The sequence below is a fragment of the Eschrichtius robustus genome, chromosome X (assembly GCF_028021215.1).
Source record: "Eschrichtius robustus isolate mEscRob2 chromosome X, mEscRob2.pri, whole genome shotgun sequence".
In the NCBI taxonomy this organism is placed as follows: domain Eukaryota; kingdom Metazoa; phylum Chordata; class Mammalia; order Artiodactyla; family Eschrichtiidae; genus Eschrichtius; species Eschrichtius robustus.
This window is the reverse complement of record NC_090845.1, coordinates 130,021,955-130,036,284: the sequence shown is the minus strand read 5'-3', so window position 1 is coordinate 130,036,284 and position 14,330 is coordinate 130,021,955. Positions and strand designations below refer to the sequence as shown.

Genomic DNA, 14,330 nt, shown 5'->3' with positions numbered 1-14,330 from the left:
GTGCTAACTTTTTTTTTTTTTCCAGTTTCCGTTTATTTTTGGCTCTTGGGGCAATGTCATCTTTTCAATATGAAAAAAAGCAGCAAGTTCAACACAATAGAAATCTGAAGTGTAGAACAGGACAAAACCAAGGGTGGGGGGAAGGCAATAGCAAAAGTAAGAGATGAGATGTTGCCAAAAGATGGAGGGTGCCCTGTCCCCTCTCTGGGGAATGACATTTCGGTGGCAGCACATAGCTTTCCATATAGGTACAGAAGGGCTGATATTCATTTTTTTCTGTAAGAAAAGATAAGGCTGGGGAGGGGCTTTCTGGAGGCTTAGAGACCAAGGCTAGTCTCTCTCTTGCTCCTCTTGACCCCCTTTTCTGACCAGGGGAAAGGAAGGAATCCAACATTATGAAGGAGGTAAAGTGGAAGAGGGAAGGATCCCCCTTGACAGGGTGGTGGCCAGAACCTTGCAAAGGAAGTAGCTCAGGACAGTCCTTGGAGGGAGACTGAAAATGGAGATAATGCTGTTAACACCTCCCCAGAAGCTGAGAGAGGAGCAGGGAGGTATCTGGAAACTAGGACTTCAGTAGCCTGGATGCCCCTCTCCAAAACCCCACCCCTTCCCGGTAGGGACTTCTACCTGCTGCTTGGTTTCCTTTCCCCTGGGCTACCACATGGGCCTAGGATGGTGGTCATCTATCCAGGTTACCAGCACATGGTTCTAAATGGGATTTGATGAGACCCAGCTTCTTGAAAGGTTATCTCGAAAACAGAGAGGGAAATGTTAACTGGACAGATGAGCGGAGTGGGCACCAGAAGGAAATACAGGGTTACCCAGAATGGCAGAACTCTAGGTTCCCCAGAGTGGAAAGAGAGAGGAGACATTCAACAAACAACAGATATTTATTGAGCGCCTATTATGTGCCAGGCACTGTTCTAGAACCACCCCCCCAGAAAAAGAAAAAACAAGACAGAGGCAGAAAACGCAAATTCTGAGGGAGAGGAAAGGGGCGGTTGAGGAAGAAGGCGGAGGGGACTGAGAAGCCTGAGGTGATAGGGACTCGGCCTTAGGCCTCCTCTTCGGCCTCCTCACCGAAATCCTCCTCCTCTTCTGCGGTGGCATCCTGGTACTGCTGGTACTCGGAGACGAGGTCATCCATGTTGCTCTCAGCCTCGGTGAACTCCATCTCGTCCATGCCCTCACCTGTGTACCAGTGGAGGAAGGCCTTCCGGCGGAACATGGCAATGAACCCCTCTGAGATGCACTTGAACGGCTCCTGGATGGCTGTGCTGTTTCCAACGAAGGTGACCACCATCTTGAGGCCACAGGGTGGGATGCCACAGACGGCCATCTCGACATTGGTGGGGATCCATTCCACGAAGTAGCTGCTGTTCTTGTTCTGCACGTTGAGCATCTGCTCATCCACCTCCTTCATGGACATCCGCCCACGGAAGACAGCAGCCACGGTGAGGTACCGGCCATGGCGGGGGTCACAGGCAGCCATCATGTTCTCGGCATCGAAGAGCTGCTGGGTGAGCTCTGGCACAGTGAGGGCCCGATACTGCTGGCTTCCACGGCTGGTTAGAGGGGCAAAGCCAGGCATGAAAAAGTGGAGACATGGGAAGAGCACCATGTTGACTGCCAGCTTGCGGAGGTCAGCACTGAGCTGGCCAGGGAAGCAGAGGCAGGTGGTGACACCACTCATGGTGGCCAGGACGGGGTGGTTCAGGTCCCCGTAGGTTGGCGTGGCCAGCTTCAGGGTGCGGAAGCGGATGTCGTAAAGGGCCTCGTTGTCAATGCAGTAGGTCTCATAGTGTTCTCCACCAGCTGATGGACGGAGAGGGTGGCATTGTAGAGCTCAACCACGGTGTCGGACACTTTGGGTGAGGGCACCACACTGAAGGTGTTCATGCTGCGGTCAGGATACTCTTCACGGATCTTGCTGATGAGCGAGGTGCCCATTCCAGAGCCTGTGCCCCTGCCCAGTGAGTGGGTCAGCTGGAAGCCCTGTAGGCAGTCACAGCTCTCAGCCTCCTTCCGAACCACATCCAGGACCGAGCCAACCAGCTCGGCCCCCTCTTTATAGTGGCCCTTGGCCCAGTTGTTGCCTGCCCCAGACTGACCAAAAACAAAGTTGTCTGGTCTGAAGATCTGACCAAAAGGACCTGAGCAAACAGAGTCCATGGTCCCGGGTTCTAGATCCACCAAGATAGCATGAGGAATATATTTGCCACCTATGGCTTCATTGTAGTACACAGAGATGCGGTCCAGCTGCAGGTCGCTATCCCCATGATAGGTGCCAGTGGGTTCAATGACATGTTCATCACCGATCACCTCCCAGAACTTGGCACCGATCTGATTGCCACACTGACTGGCCTGGATGTGCACAATTTCCCTCATTTTTAAATTTATTGTAGGGCTTCCCTGGTGGCGCGGTGGTTGAGAATCTGCCTGCCAATGCAGGGGACACGGGTTCGAGCCCTGGTCTGGGAAGATCCCACATGCCGCGGAGCAACTAGGCCCGTGAGCCACAACGACTGAGCCTGCGCGTCTGGAGCCTGTGCTCCGCAACAAGAGAGGCCCGCGCACCGCGATGAAGAGTGGCCCCTGCTCGCCGCAACTAGAGAAAGCCCTCACACAGGAACGAAGACCCAACACAGCCAAAAATAAATAAATAAATTTAAAAAAATTTTGTTGTAATCTTTTTGCTCGCCTCAAAGTGTGTACGGGGCAAGAAAATGATATGTAATTAGTTTTTCTCTGCTGCTGGTCGCAGGCTGGAAGGATGGGACGGGGCCCGGAGGCTGGAGCGGCAAGGTCTGAACGCGGAGGCAGGAAGGTTCTGAAAGCTGTGCTAACTTTTTGTATGCATTATCTCATTGAATCTCTCACATCAAAGCTATCAAGTAGAGACTGTATATTCCCCATGTTATTGATGAGGACATTATTTCTAGCCCTGACAAACTATAATTGAGGTATCATTATTCATATTTTACAGGTAATGAAACTGAGTCTTAGAAATATAAGGTAATTTAGTTGCCCAGGGTCACCCAGCTAACAATTGGCAGAGTCCAATTTCCAACTCAAAGCTACACTCTCGGATGCACTGCCTCTTTAAGAAAAACAGCCATACATTGCCTGAATGCAAATCTTACACTCCTGAATGCCCATGATCATAAACAAAATTAAAATGCAAATAATAAACTAAGAAAATGATTAATAACAAATGTGGCAAAAGGTAGTTATCCTTAATATATAAAGAGCTAATACAAATTGAAAAGCAAAACACTCTGACCCCAATGGAAAGAAAGATCAAGGTCAGGTACAGCAGTTCACAAAAGAGAAAATATGTGTGTACAGGTGTGTGTACATGTGTACGCATGTATGCAATATACATATATAAGACTGGAGGGAAAAAGCCAAAGCATTAACAAGTAATTCTTAGTGGTGAAATTATTAAATCATTTATTTATGACTTTATACTTTTTGTGTTTTTCACATTGTCTACAATGAGTATATTTTAGCTTTATGATCTGAGAAAAATGAAAGCTAGTCATGTTGGTGCCAAATAAACTTGGTCTCATTGTAATTGCTAATCTTGTGCTCCATTGTCCTCTGGAAGTTCGCGTTTGCATTTGACAAATTTCTCTGGGACAACATTCATTCATCCATTCATTCTTTCATTCATTCATTCATCCAGCTAGTATATTTATTGAGCGTCTACTAGCGTGTAGCCAGGCAATAAATAAGTAAAATATGCAGACATGGGCTTTGCATACAAAAAGCTACATAAGAAGACAGATCTTAAGCAAATTACATGATTAATTAATCATTAATGGTGCCTAAGATCTCCTAAACTATTACAGGTGGTTACCTACACTCTACTTATTCATCTCTGTTTAGGCTAGGTCAAATGATCCTAATCCACTGAAAAAAATCTATCTACCAGATTTTTATTAATAGTAAGAGGGTGATGTCTTATGGAACAAATGAGCAAGGCATTTAATACAGATACTGTCTCTAATTAAAGTTTTAATTGTAAATTTTATTGAGATAATTGTAGATTCACATGCAGTTGTAATAAGTAATACAGAAAGATACCATGTATTTTGCCCAGTGCCCCCGATGGTAATGTTTTGCAGAACTATAGTACAAGATCACAACCAGAATACTGATATTGATATAGTCTACCTATCTTATTCAGATTTCTCCAATTTTACTTGTACTCATTTGTGTGTACACGCATGTGTGTGTGTACATGAGTATTCAGTTCTATGTAATTTTATCAATTTGTAGGTTCTTGTGACAATCACTACAGTCAAGACACAGACTAGTTCCATCACCACAAGGATCTCTTGTGTTGGTCATTTACAACCATACCCACCTTCCTCCTCCACCCACCCCACCCCATCCCTAACCCCTGGCAGCCACTAATCTGTTCTCCAGGATATACAAATGGGCAAAAGATATGAAGAGACATTTCAGGGAAGAGGATATAAAGATGACAAATAAGCACATAAAAATATGTTCGACATCATTAACCATCAGGGAAATACAAATTAAAACCACGTTGAGATGTCACTAAACACCTATCAGAATAGCTAAAATTTTAAAAAGTGACAACACCAAATGGTGGCAAGGATGTGGAGAAATTGGATCACTCAGCCATTGATGATATGAATGTAATATGATACAGCCATGCTGGAATAAAATATTGGCAGTTTCTTATAAAACTAAACATGCCTACACATGAAACATATAAAGTTATAAACCAAAGTTACCTCAATTTAAATTTTTTTTCAAAAATATTAAAATTAAATTCTACAAATCTAACCACTCAAAAAAAAAAAAAAAAAAAAAACAACTAACCATGCAGTTACCATACAGCCCAGCAATTGCATCCGTGGATATTTACCCCCAAATAAGTGAAAATTTAAGTTCACACAAAAACATGTACACAAATGTTCATAGCAGCTTTATTTGTAAAATCCCAAACTGAAAACTCAAATACCCTCCACCAAATGAATAGACAAACAAACTGTGGTACATCCATACCATGGAATACTATTCAGCAATACATACAACGTCTTGGATGAATCTCCAGGGCATTATGCTTAGTCAAAAAAGCCAGTCCCAAAAGGTTATATGTTGTATTATTATTCCACATATATAACATTTTTGAAATGCAGTACATTGTAATTACTTGTTTTTTTCAGTTTGATTCTCCTTCTCAAGCTCTTTGACAAAACCATCTTTATAAATCAATAGTTCAAATGATTTTGGCAGTTTCCATTATAAGGAGTGTATCATATTTGGTTATCAAATCCATCTTGCTGTGATCTACACCCAATATAATTATATCATAGATTTTCAAGGGGCAGAGAGAATTCTAACCGCCAACCATAACTATCTCCAACATACAGATGAAAAAACTGAGGTTCAGAGAGGGTAAATATTTTGCCCAAGATTGCACAGCAAGCTCCTAGTATCAGGACGACAGAGATATCCTCAGTCTCGGCAAGAACTCTCCACTGCTTCACTCCAACACTTCTACTTGGGCGCGGTGCCACTGTTTTCACGGTTTTCCTCCTATTGCCCAAGGCACTTCCTTACCTTGTGAAGAAGCCTCTGCTGCTGTCAATCAGGACCCTTGCTGGAGATGCCAAGTGAAAAAATGTACATTCAGTACAGCCTTGCTCAGTTTGTGCTTGGTTGGCAATGACGATGATGATGGTGGCAACAATGACAATGACAACCGCTAACATTTATCGGGGGCTTACTGTGTGCCAGGCACTGTTCTATTGGGTTGGCCCAAAAGTTCGTTCGGTTTTAAAGTAAAAATATGACACATTTTTCCTTTTCACCGGGAAATTTATTGAACAACATAGTCACCATTTTGTTTCACTACCTTCTGCCATTTTTCAGGCAACTTCATAATTCCATCTTCCCAAAACTTTTTATCTTTTTGAGCAAAGAACTGTTCCAGGTGCCTTTTACAGTCTTCCATGGAATTGAAATTTTTTCCATTAAGAGAATTTTGTAAAGACCGAAGTAAATGGAAATCCGAAGGTGCAATGTCTGGTGAATACGGCGGATGAATCAGAACTTCACAGCCAAGCTGTAACCGTTTTTGTCTGGTCATCAAAGAAACATGCGGTCTTGTGTTATTCTGATGGAAGATTATGCGTTTTCTGTTGACTAATTCCAGACGCTTTTCATCGAGTGCTGCTTTCAGTTGGTCTAATTGGGAGCAGTGCTTGTTGGAATTAATCGTTCGGTTTTCCAGAAGGAGCTCATAATAGAGGACTCCCTTCCAATCCCACCGTGTACACAACATCACCTTCTTTGGATGAAGACCGGCCTTTGGTGTGGTTGGTGGTGGTTCATTTCACTTGCCCCACGATCTCTTCCGTTCCACATTATTGTACAGTATCCACATTTCATTGCCTGTCACAATTTGTTTTATAAACTGGAACGTTTTTGTTACGTTTAAGTAAAGAATCGCCTGTGGAAATACGGTCAAGAAGGTTTTTTGCTTAACTTATGTGGACCCCAAACATCAAAGCGATTCACATAACCAAGCTGGTGTAAATGATTTTCAATGCTTGATTTGGATATTTTGAGTATGTCGGCCATCTCCTGCGTGGTATAACGTTGACTGTTCTCAATTAATGTCTCGATTTGATCGCCATCAACGTCAACTGGTCTACCCTACCGTGGAGCATCGTCCAGCGAGAAATCTCCAGCGCGAAACTTCGCAGACCACTTTTGACACGTTCCATCAGTCACAGTACCTTCTCCATACACTGCACAAATCTTTTTTTTTTTTTTGCGTTTCAGTTGCGTTTTTACCTTTCTTGAAATAATAAAGCATACTATGCCAAAAATGTTGCTTTTTTTCTTCCATCTTCAATATTAAAATGGCTACACAAAAATTCACCAATTTTGATAAGCTTTTTTTTTTCATGCACGCCGATATGACAGCTGTCACAATACAACCACCAAAATTGTTTCGAATGAAGTTAAAGACAACTAAGGGCTACTAGAGTCATCTTATGGAAAAAAACGAACGAACTTTTTGGCTAACCCAATAAATGCTTTACTTGTATTAACTCATCTAATGCTCATGACAACTCTACAAAGTGGGTGCGTAGGGCTCTTGATTAATAGTACTTCTTCAACCATTTTCTTTTTCTGTGTGCCATGTGGCACCAGTGTCCTCTGCTGTGTAGGGAAAGCCTCTCTGGGGGATGAGTCCAGAAATCATGGTGATTTAACCTGGTATTTGCTCCCCCATCCTCTGACATTATCCCACAAGACCCCTGTGTTTTCAGAAGTAAGTAGAAGTTCAACTGTGACAATCATAGCCATGCTCTTGAATTGCTGATCCCCTAGAAACCTGTACAAGGGAAATCCATGAGGTGATTCCAGCTATTGCTGTTCCTTCTTCGTGGGAGAACTGTCTGGGTGTAAGGCAGGAGCCCAACACAGTGGCTGAGAATCTCAGCTCCACCACTTCTTAGTGCAGGCCCTGAGGCAAGGTACTTATTCCTTCTGAGCCTCACAGTTTCTCCATCTGTATAACAGGGATAATAACATTCACCTTGGAGGACTGCCGAAGGGATTAGAAATAATGTATATAAAGAGCCTGACACATCGAAGTCTGTCAAGTGTGGCTAATGTTGGTATGACACGTGTGCAGCCACTCATTTGTCAATACAATCTGTTCCCTCTCTTCCTCAGTTTAAGACTTCCTACTTGAGAACGTTCTTCTTTAAGATCACCAAAGCTGAAACTCCAGATCATTGTTAAAGACCTATATGACCATCCAGTGATGGTACTTGAAATACACAAAGTTTACTGGGAAAGGGAATGGATATTGGGTATTTCTTTTTGCTTTAGCTGAATCATCTCCTTTTTGTGTTCTCTCTGGTCTGCTTTAGGCTGCTATTGTCATTCCTGGCTTTCAGCTGTTCTAGAAGATGCTACAATTCCTACAATTCCCTGTTCTTGATCTTAAATCCTACCTTCTTCCACAACATCCATCTGAAGGCTTTGCTATTGCTGTTTCTAAGCTAGTTTATCTCTCAGCATCTTGGTCCATTTTCTCTTCACACTGCTTCCTCAAATCCCCTTTCTTCATTGAAGCTGATTCACCCACGCTGCTAATTCATTCAGCATTTATTGATCACCTACTTGTAGCCAGATACTATTCCTAGCAGTAAGGATACAGGGATGAACCCGATGGACAAAAGCCCTGCCCTGATGGGGCTTGTGGTCTAGTCAGAATATCTACCTAATTTCTATTATTAATTTGGCCAAAATTTAAAGCAATTTTTACATTATGTATTATTTCAGAAACTTTTAACATTTGAGGGAAATGTTCTAATTTATAGGGCAATGCCAAAGCTATATCGGAGTCCTCAGTTTCCACAGTCCTGCTGCGTGCCTTTCACTTGTGCCATAACACCTGGAGCCAGGACCTTAAGAGCCAAAAAGGGAGGAGCCAAGGGCACTGCCCCCACTTCAAAATCTCCTTCCAATGAGTCATTCCTCACTTGCCCCTCCTGTCCCTACCTGGCCCGCTTCTTGATCTGTTCTCTGACTCATACATCATCAGTTAGGTTCCAGGCTCACCCCTTGCTCCTATTTGTTAAGCTTTGTGATTTCAGCCCTTCTAGTCCTCCCTCCACAGGCTGACTTGTCCCAGTTTGAAAACTGTATGACCCAGCAGCTCTTCAGTTTGGTGCGTAGAGAGCTCATTCTTGTCACTGCTTCCTGGCTCTCAACCCATGACCTTAAATTCCTCGGTACTACTCTCATGGCAGACAGATCCCGGGCTCCTTCTTAGGGATCATCTTTTTGATAAAGATCAGTCCTCTGTGTAGATTCCTCCCAGCTACTAAACCTCCCTCTTGGTTCAGGAGTGTTCACCATGGAAACCTCTCAGGGCCACATTGGACTACTGCCCCAAACTCAATGCCAGCAGGACTATATGAGTAATAACTATGGTATCATCAACTTCTTCCTCCCTACATCCTTCTCTAGCTAGTGAAATGACATCCTTTTTCTCCCTCTTTTTTTTTTCTCAACCCCCCTTTCTTTCCACTTGAAATTAATCTTCCTAAATGTATAGCCCACATTTACTTTCTTGCCATACTCACTTCCTATATTAAACAGCATTCTCCAGAAAAACAGAACCAATATAGATAGATAGATAGATAGATAGATAGATAGATAGATAGATAGATAGATAGGAGATTATGGGAATTAGCTCACATGACTATGGATGCAGGTAAGTTCTATAATCTGCCATCTGGAATATAGAGAACCAGGAGAGTGGGTGGTGTAATTCAATCAGAGTCCAAAGGTCTGAGAATCTGGGAGGAGGGGAGGGAAGGCACTGGTGTAAGCCCCAGTGTCTGAAAGCCCGAGGACCAGGAGCTCCAGTGACTGACGGCAGGAGAATATGGATGTCCCAGCTCAAGAACAGATAGCAAATTAGCCCTTGCTCCACCTTTTTGTTCTATTTGGGTCCTCAGTGGATCGCATGATTCCCACCCACATTGGTGAGGGTGGATCTCTTTACTTAGTCTACTGAGTCCAATGCAAATATCTCCCATAAACACCCTCACAGACACATCCAGAAATAAGGTTTTACCAGCCTTATAGGTATCCCTTAGCCCAGTCAAGTTGACACATAAAATTAACTATCATGCTTCCCAATCACCGGTTCAAAGTTAACTTAGATTCTACAGGTCAGTCCTCCTCCGAAAATGGTCTCACCCAGACCTTTAAACACCTCCTTGCTGCCAAATCATTTGCATGTTTGGCAGTCTGGAAACTCTCCTCACTTCATTCCCATGACACCACACTCCTCTTTTCTTTCTTCCTATCTCTCTGACAAATCTTTCTAATTCTTCTTTGTAGGCTTATCTTCCTCTACCTTGCCCTTAAATTCTGGAGTTCTTGTTCCTGTCCTCAGCCCATTTCGCTTCCATTCTACTCATCCCCCCTGGGTGGTCCCATACATTTCCATGGCTTCAGTTACACCTATATATCAGTGATTCCCAATCTCCATGTGTAGCCCAGATATCATTCCTGAGCTTTAGACATGCAGCTTTGTATTAGTCAGGATGGAATAGGTTACAAATTTGTTTTAAAAACAAATTGTTCAAAAACCTCAGTGGTTTAACAAAAGTTGATTTCTTACATATGCTGTATGGGAAATATAGATCCGGTAACATTAAAAAGCACTGTCCTCCAGCATTCAGGCTGATGGAAATGCCATTATCCTGTACCTACACATGATGGGATACTCAGCCAGCTTGGTCAATGCAACAGGGGAAGACAGACTGGAGAATTACACTGCTAAATAAATACTTTGGCCCAGAAGCAACTCACATTATTACCACTCACAGCCCATTGGTTAGAAGTAGTCACAAGATCCCATCTTCAAGTGGAATCCTCCAGTGTGCTGATAAGAATAGGAGAACCAGGTATGGGTGAGCACTACAAGCCTTTATCAAAATATCCAACAGAGTACTAGATATCTCCATGTTACTGTTACGTAGGCACATAAAACTGAATATGTCCAAAACAGAACTCTTGCCTAAAGCACTGCCCTAGATTCGTAATTATTCTCTCTGCCTCCAGTCTTGCCCTTTTCCTATGAAATCAATATACTCTCCACCTTACATTCATAAAGATCTTTCTTAAACACAAATGTGATTGTGTCATTCTCATGGTTAAAACACTTTTCAGTGGCTCCGTGTTGCTCGAGATGTGGCATCAAGGCCACGATCTGGCCTTTACCACCTCTCCAGTCTCGCCTCTGTCCCCTTTCCTCTTGGGCGCCATCCCAAGCTCCTTGCAATTCCTTGAGCACACCATATTGTCCCATATGCCCCACACCTTGGCACATGCTGGTATGCCCTTCCTTGCCACTCCTTGGACCATCCTTTCTACCAGCCTGACTCCTTCTTACTTTTTAAAACTCAGCTCAGCCATCCCCTCCTTGATGAAGTTTTCCCTGAAATCCTGTGCTTACTCCATTTACGCAAGAAATAGGTCCAGAGTCCAGGAAGTAAGTTAGATCAGTGAACTAAGCAAAATATCTGCATAATAATAAAAATTTATTCATTGATGATTTAGCTCTGTATCTACAGCTGCACTATCTGATATGGTGGCCAGTAGCTACATGTGGCTATTTAAATTTATATTTATATTTTAAATTCACATTAAAATAAGAAATTTAGTTCCTTAGGCATGCTAGCCACATTTCAAGTGCTTAATACCATATGTGGCCAATTACTACTATATTGGACTGTGCGAATATAGAACATTTCCATCGATGTAGAAAGTTCCATTGGACAGTGCTGCTCTAGACCATGCTAGGCACTTTACATATATTATCTCATTCAATTCTCAAGGCAGCCACATGAAGAAGGTGCCCTTTGTTTCAAAGGAGCCCCATTTTACAGATGAGGACGTTGAGATTCAGTCTGAGAATGGCAGAAATGAGAGTTCAGCCCAGGTCCATCCAATGCCGGGGTCCATGCTTTTCTCCACCACTCTACAGCACTCCTCGGTAAAGGTTCAGGAAGCCAGGCCAGAGGCGGGGCATAAACAGTCCAAAGGCAGGCAAAGCAGAAGAACCAAAATGTCACTGACTCCTCTATGGAAGGTCTTTTCAGCCAAGGACACCACGTGCATGTCTTTCTGCAGCTGTAACTGCAGACTTCAGAGTATAGATTTGCCTGAGCTCACAAGCTAAGAAAACCAGGCACGCTGAGCTGCAGTACGGGAGTTACTGACATTGTTACTGTTCATGTGTTTCAATTAAATATATTTTTGGGGACTTCCCTGGTGGTCCAGTAGTAAAGAATCCACCTTCCAGTGCAGGGGACATGGGTTCGATGCTTGGTTGGGGAACTAAGATCCCACACGCCGCGGGGCAACTAAGCCCGTGCGCCACAACTACTGAGCCCACGTGCCTCAACGAGAGAGCCTGCGTGAGGCAAACTACAGAGCCCACGCACTCTGGAGCCCGCACGCCATAACTAGAGAGAAGCCCGTGAGCCACAACAAAGAGCCCGTGCTGCAACAAAAGATCCCGCGTGCCTCAACGAAGACTCCGCATGCCACAACTAAGACCTGACGCAGTGCTTGCTTCGGCAGCACATATACTAAAATTGGAACAATACAGAGAAGATTAGCATGGCCCCTGCTCAAAGATGACATGCATATTCGTGAAGCGTTCCATATTTTTTGTGACCACTTAGAGGGGTGGGATAAGGAGGGAGGGAGGGAGACACAAGAGGGAGGGGATATGGGGATATATGTATATGTATAGCTGATTCACTTGTATAAAGCAGAAACTAACACGCCACTGTAAAGGAATTATACTCCAATAAAGATGTTAAAAAAAAAAAAAGGGACTTCCCTGGTGGCGCAGTGGTTAAGAATCCACCTGCCAATGCAGGGGACACAGGTTGGAGCCCTGGTCCGGGAAGATCCCACATGCTGTGGAGCAACTAAGCCCGTGCGCCACAACTACTGAGCCTGTGCTCTAGAGCCCACGAGCCACAACTACTGAGCCTGCATGCTGCAGCTACTGAAGCCCATGTGCCTAGAGCCCGTGCTCTGCAACAGGAGAAGTCACCACAATAAGAAGCCTGCGCACTGCAACGAAGAGTAGCCCCCGCTCGCCACAACTAGAGAAAGCCCACGCACAGCAACGAAGACCCAACACAGCCAAAAATAAATAAATAAATTTATTTAAATAAAAGACCTGACGCAGCCAAAAAAATAAAGAAAATAAAGAAATTAATTAAATAAATAAATAAATAAATAAATAAATATTTTTTTGAAGTGATAGCATTTTTAAAAAATGTATTTTCCTTGTCAAGGCCAAGACAGTCTAAGTTCAAACCCCTGCTCTGCAACACACTCACTATGGGACTTTGGGCAAGTTAATTAATCCCTGCAAAATCTGTAAAATAATAATAATAATATTGTGTCCCTCAGAGGGTTATTGTGAGGATTAAGTGAGATGAGTGCAAAGTGCCTACCACTCATATATAATAGCTATTATTGCTCCAAAGCAACGTATTCCCACTTTGGCACATGATTCCCATGGAATCAATTTCTAGAAATAATACCTGGATTTGAACTAACTGTTGAAAAATTCACATCATTAGAAGCCAGGACTTGGAGGGTAAGATCTCTCCCTGTCTACACACTACCTCCTTATTATCAAGAGCACTTTTATCCATTCCTCTGCTGATGGACATCTAGGTTGTTTCCACATCTTGGCTACTGTGAACAGTCAGTGCTACAATGAACAAGGGAGTGCTAATATTGCCTCGAGATTTTCAATTCTTTTGGATAAATGCCTAGAAGTGGGAATGCTAGATCATATGGTAGTTCTGTTTTTAATTTTTTGAGAAACCTCCACACTGTTTTCCATAGCAGCTGCACCATTTTGCATTCCCTGCCAACAGTGCAAGTATTCCAGTTTCTCCACATCCGTACCAAAACCTATTAGCTTTGATTTTTTCTGACAATGGAACATTATTCATCCTTGAAAAATAAGGAAATTTTGCAATATGCAACAACATGGATGAACCTTGAGGACATCATGCTAAGTGAAATAAGCCAGTCACAGAAAGACAAATATGGCATGATTTTCCTTATATGAGGTATCAAAATAGTCAAATTCATAGAATCAAAGCATAGAATAGTAGGGCTCCCCTGGTGGCACAGTGGTTAAGAATCTTCCTGCCAATGCAGGGGACACGGGTTCGAGCTCTGGTCCAGGAAGATCCCACATGCTGCGGAGCAACTAAGCCCATTCACCACAACTACTAAGGCTGCGCTCTAGAGCCCGCGAGCCACAACTACTGAGCCCGTGTGCCACAACTACTGAAGCCCGCGCACCTAGAGCCCATGCTCCGCAACAAGAGAAGCCACTGCAATGAGAAGCCCGCGCACCGCAACAAAGAGTAGCCCCCGCTCAACGCAACTAGAGAAAGCCCATGTGCAGCAACAAAGACCCAACGCAACCAAAACTAAATAAAATAAATTTTTAAAAAAAGCATAGAATGGTAGTTGCCAAGAAAGGGGGAAGTTACTAATCAGTGGGCATAAAGTCTCAATCAAGGAAAATGAATTAGTTATAAATAAAATTTTAAACATGATTTAATTTTAAAGTATAATAAATCACTTTTATTGAAGGCACCTCACCCCCTCCTAGGTATTCTCTCAAATGCTCAGTTGATAATGTATCTGCTGTCTGAGATAATGGGCTATTGAGATAGACACGGATAAGTCACAGTAGT

General features: G+C 43.3%; 1 non-coding gene and 1 pseudogene across 1 annotated transcript; one reads left to right on the top strand and one right to left on the bottom strand.

The window, feature by feature from the left end:
• Positions 1 to 983: 983 nt before the first annotated feature.
• LOC137756949 (tubulin beta chain pseudogene) lies at positions 984 to 2,392 on the bottom strand (annotated as a pseudogene).
• A 9,760-nt stretch (positions 2,393 to 12,152) lies between these two features.
• On the top strand, positions 12,153 to 12,259 carry LOC137757555 (U6 spliceosomal RNA). The gene has a single exon (XR_011072395.1). It is a non-coding gene; the product is annotated as a U6 spliceosomal RNA (small nuclear RNA).
• The last annotated feature ends 2,071 nt before the right edge of the window (positions 12,260 to 14,330 follow it).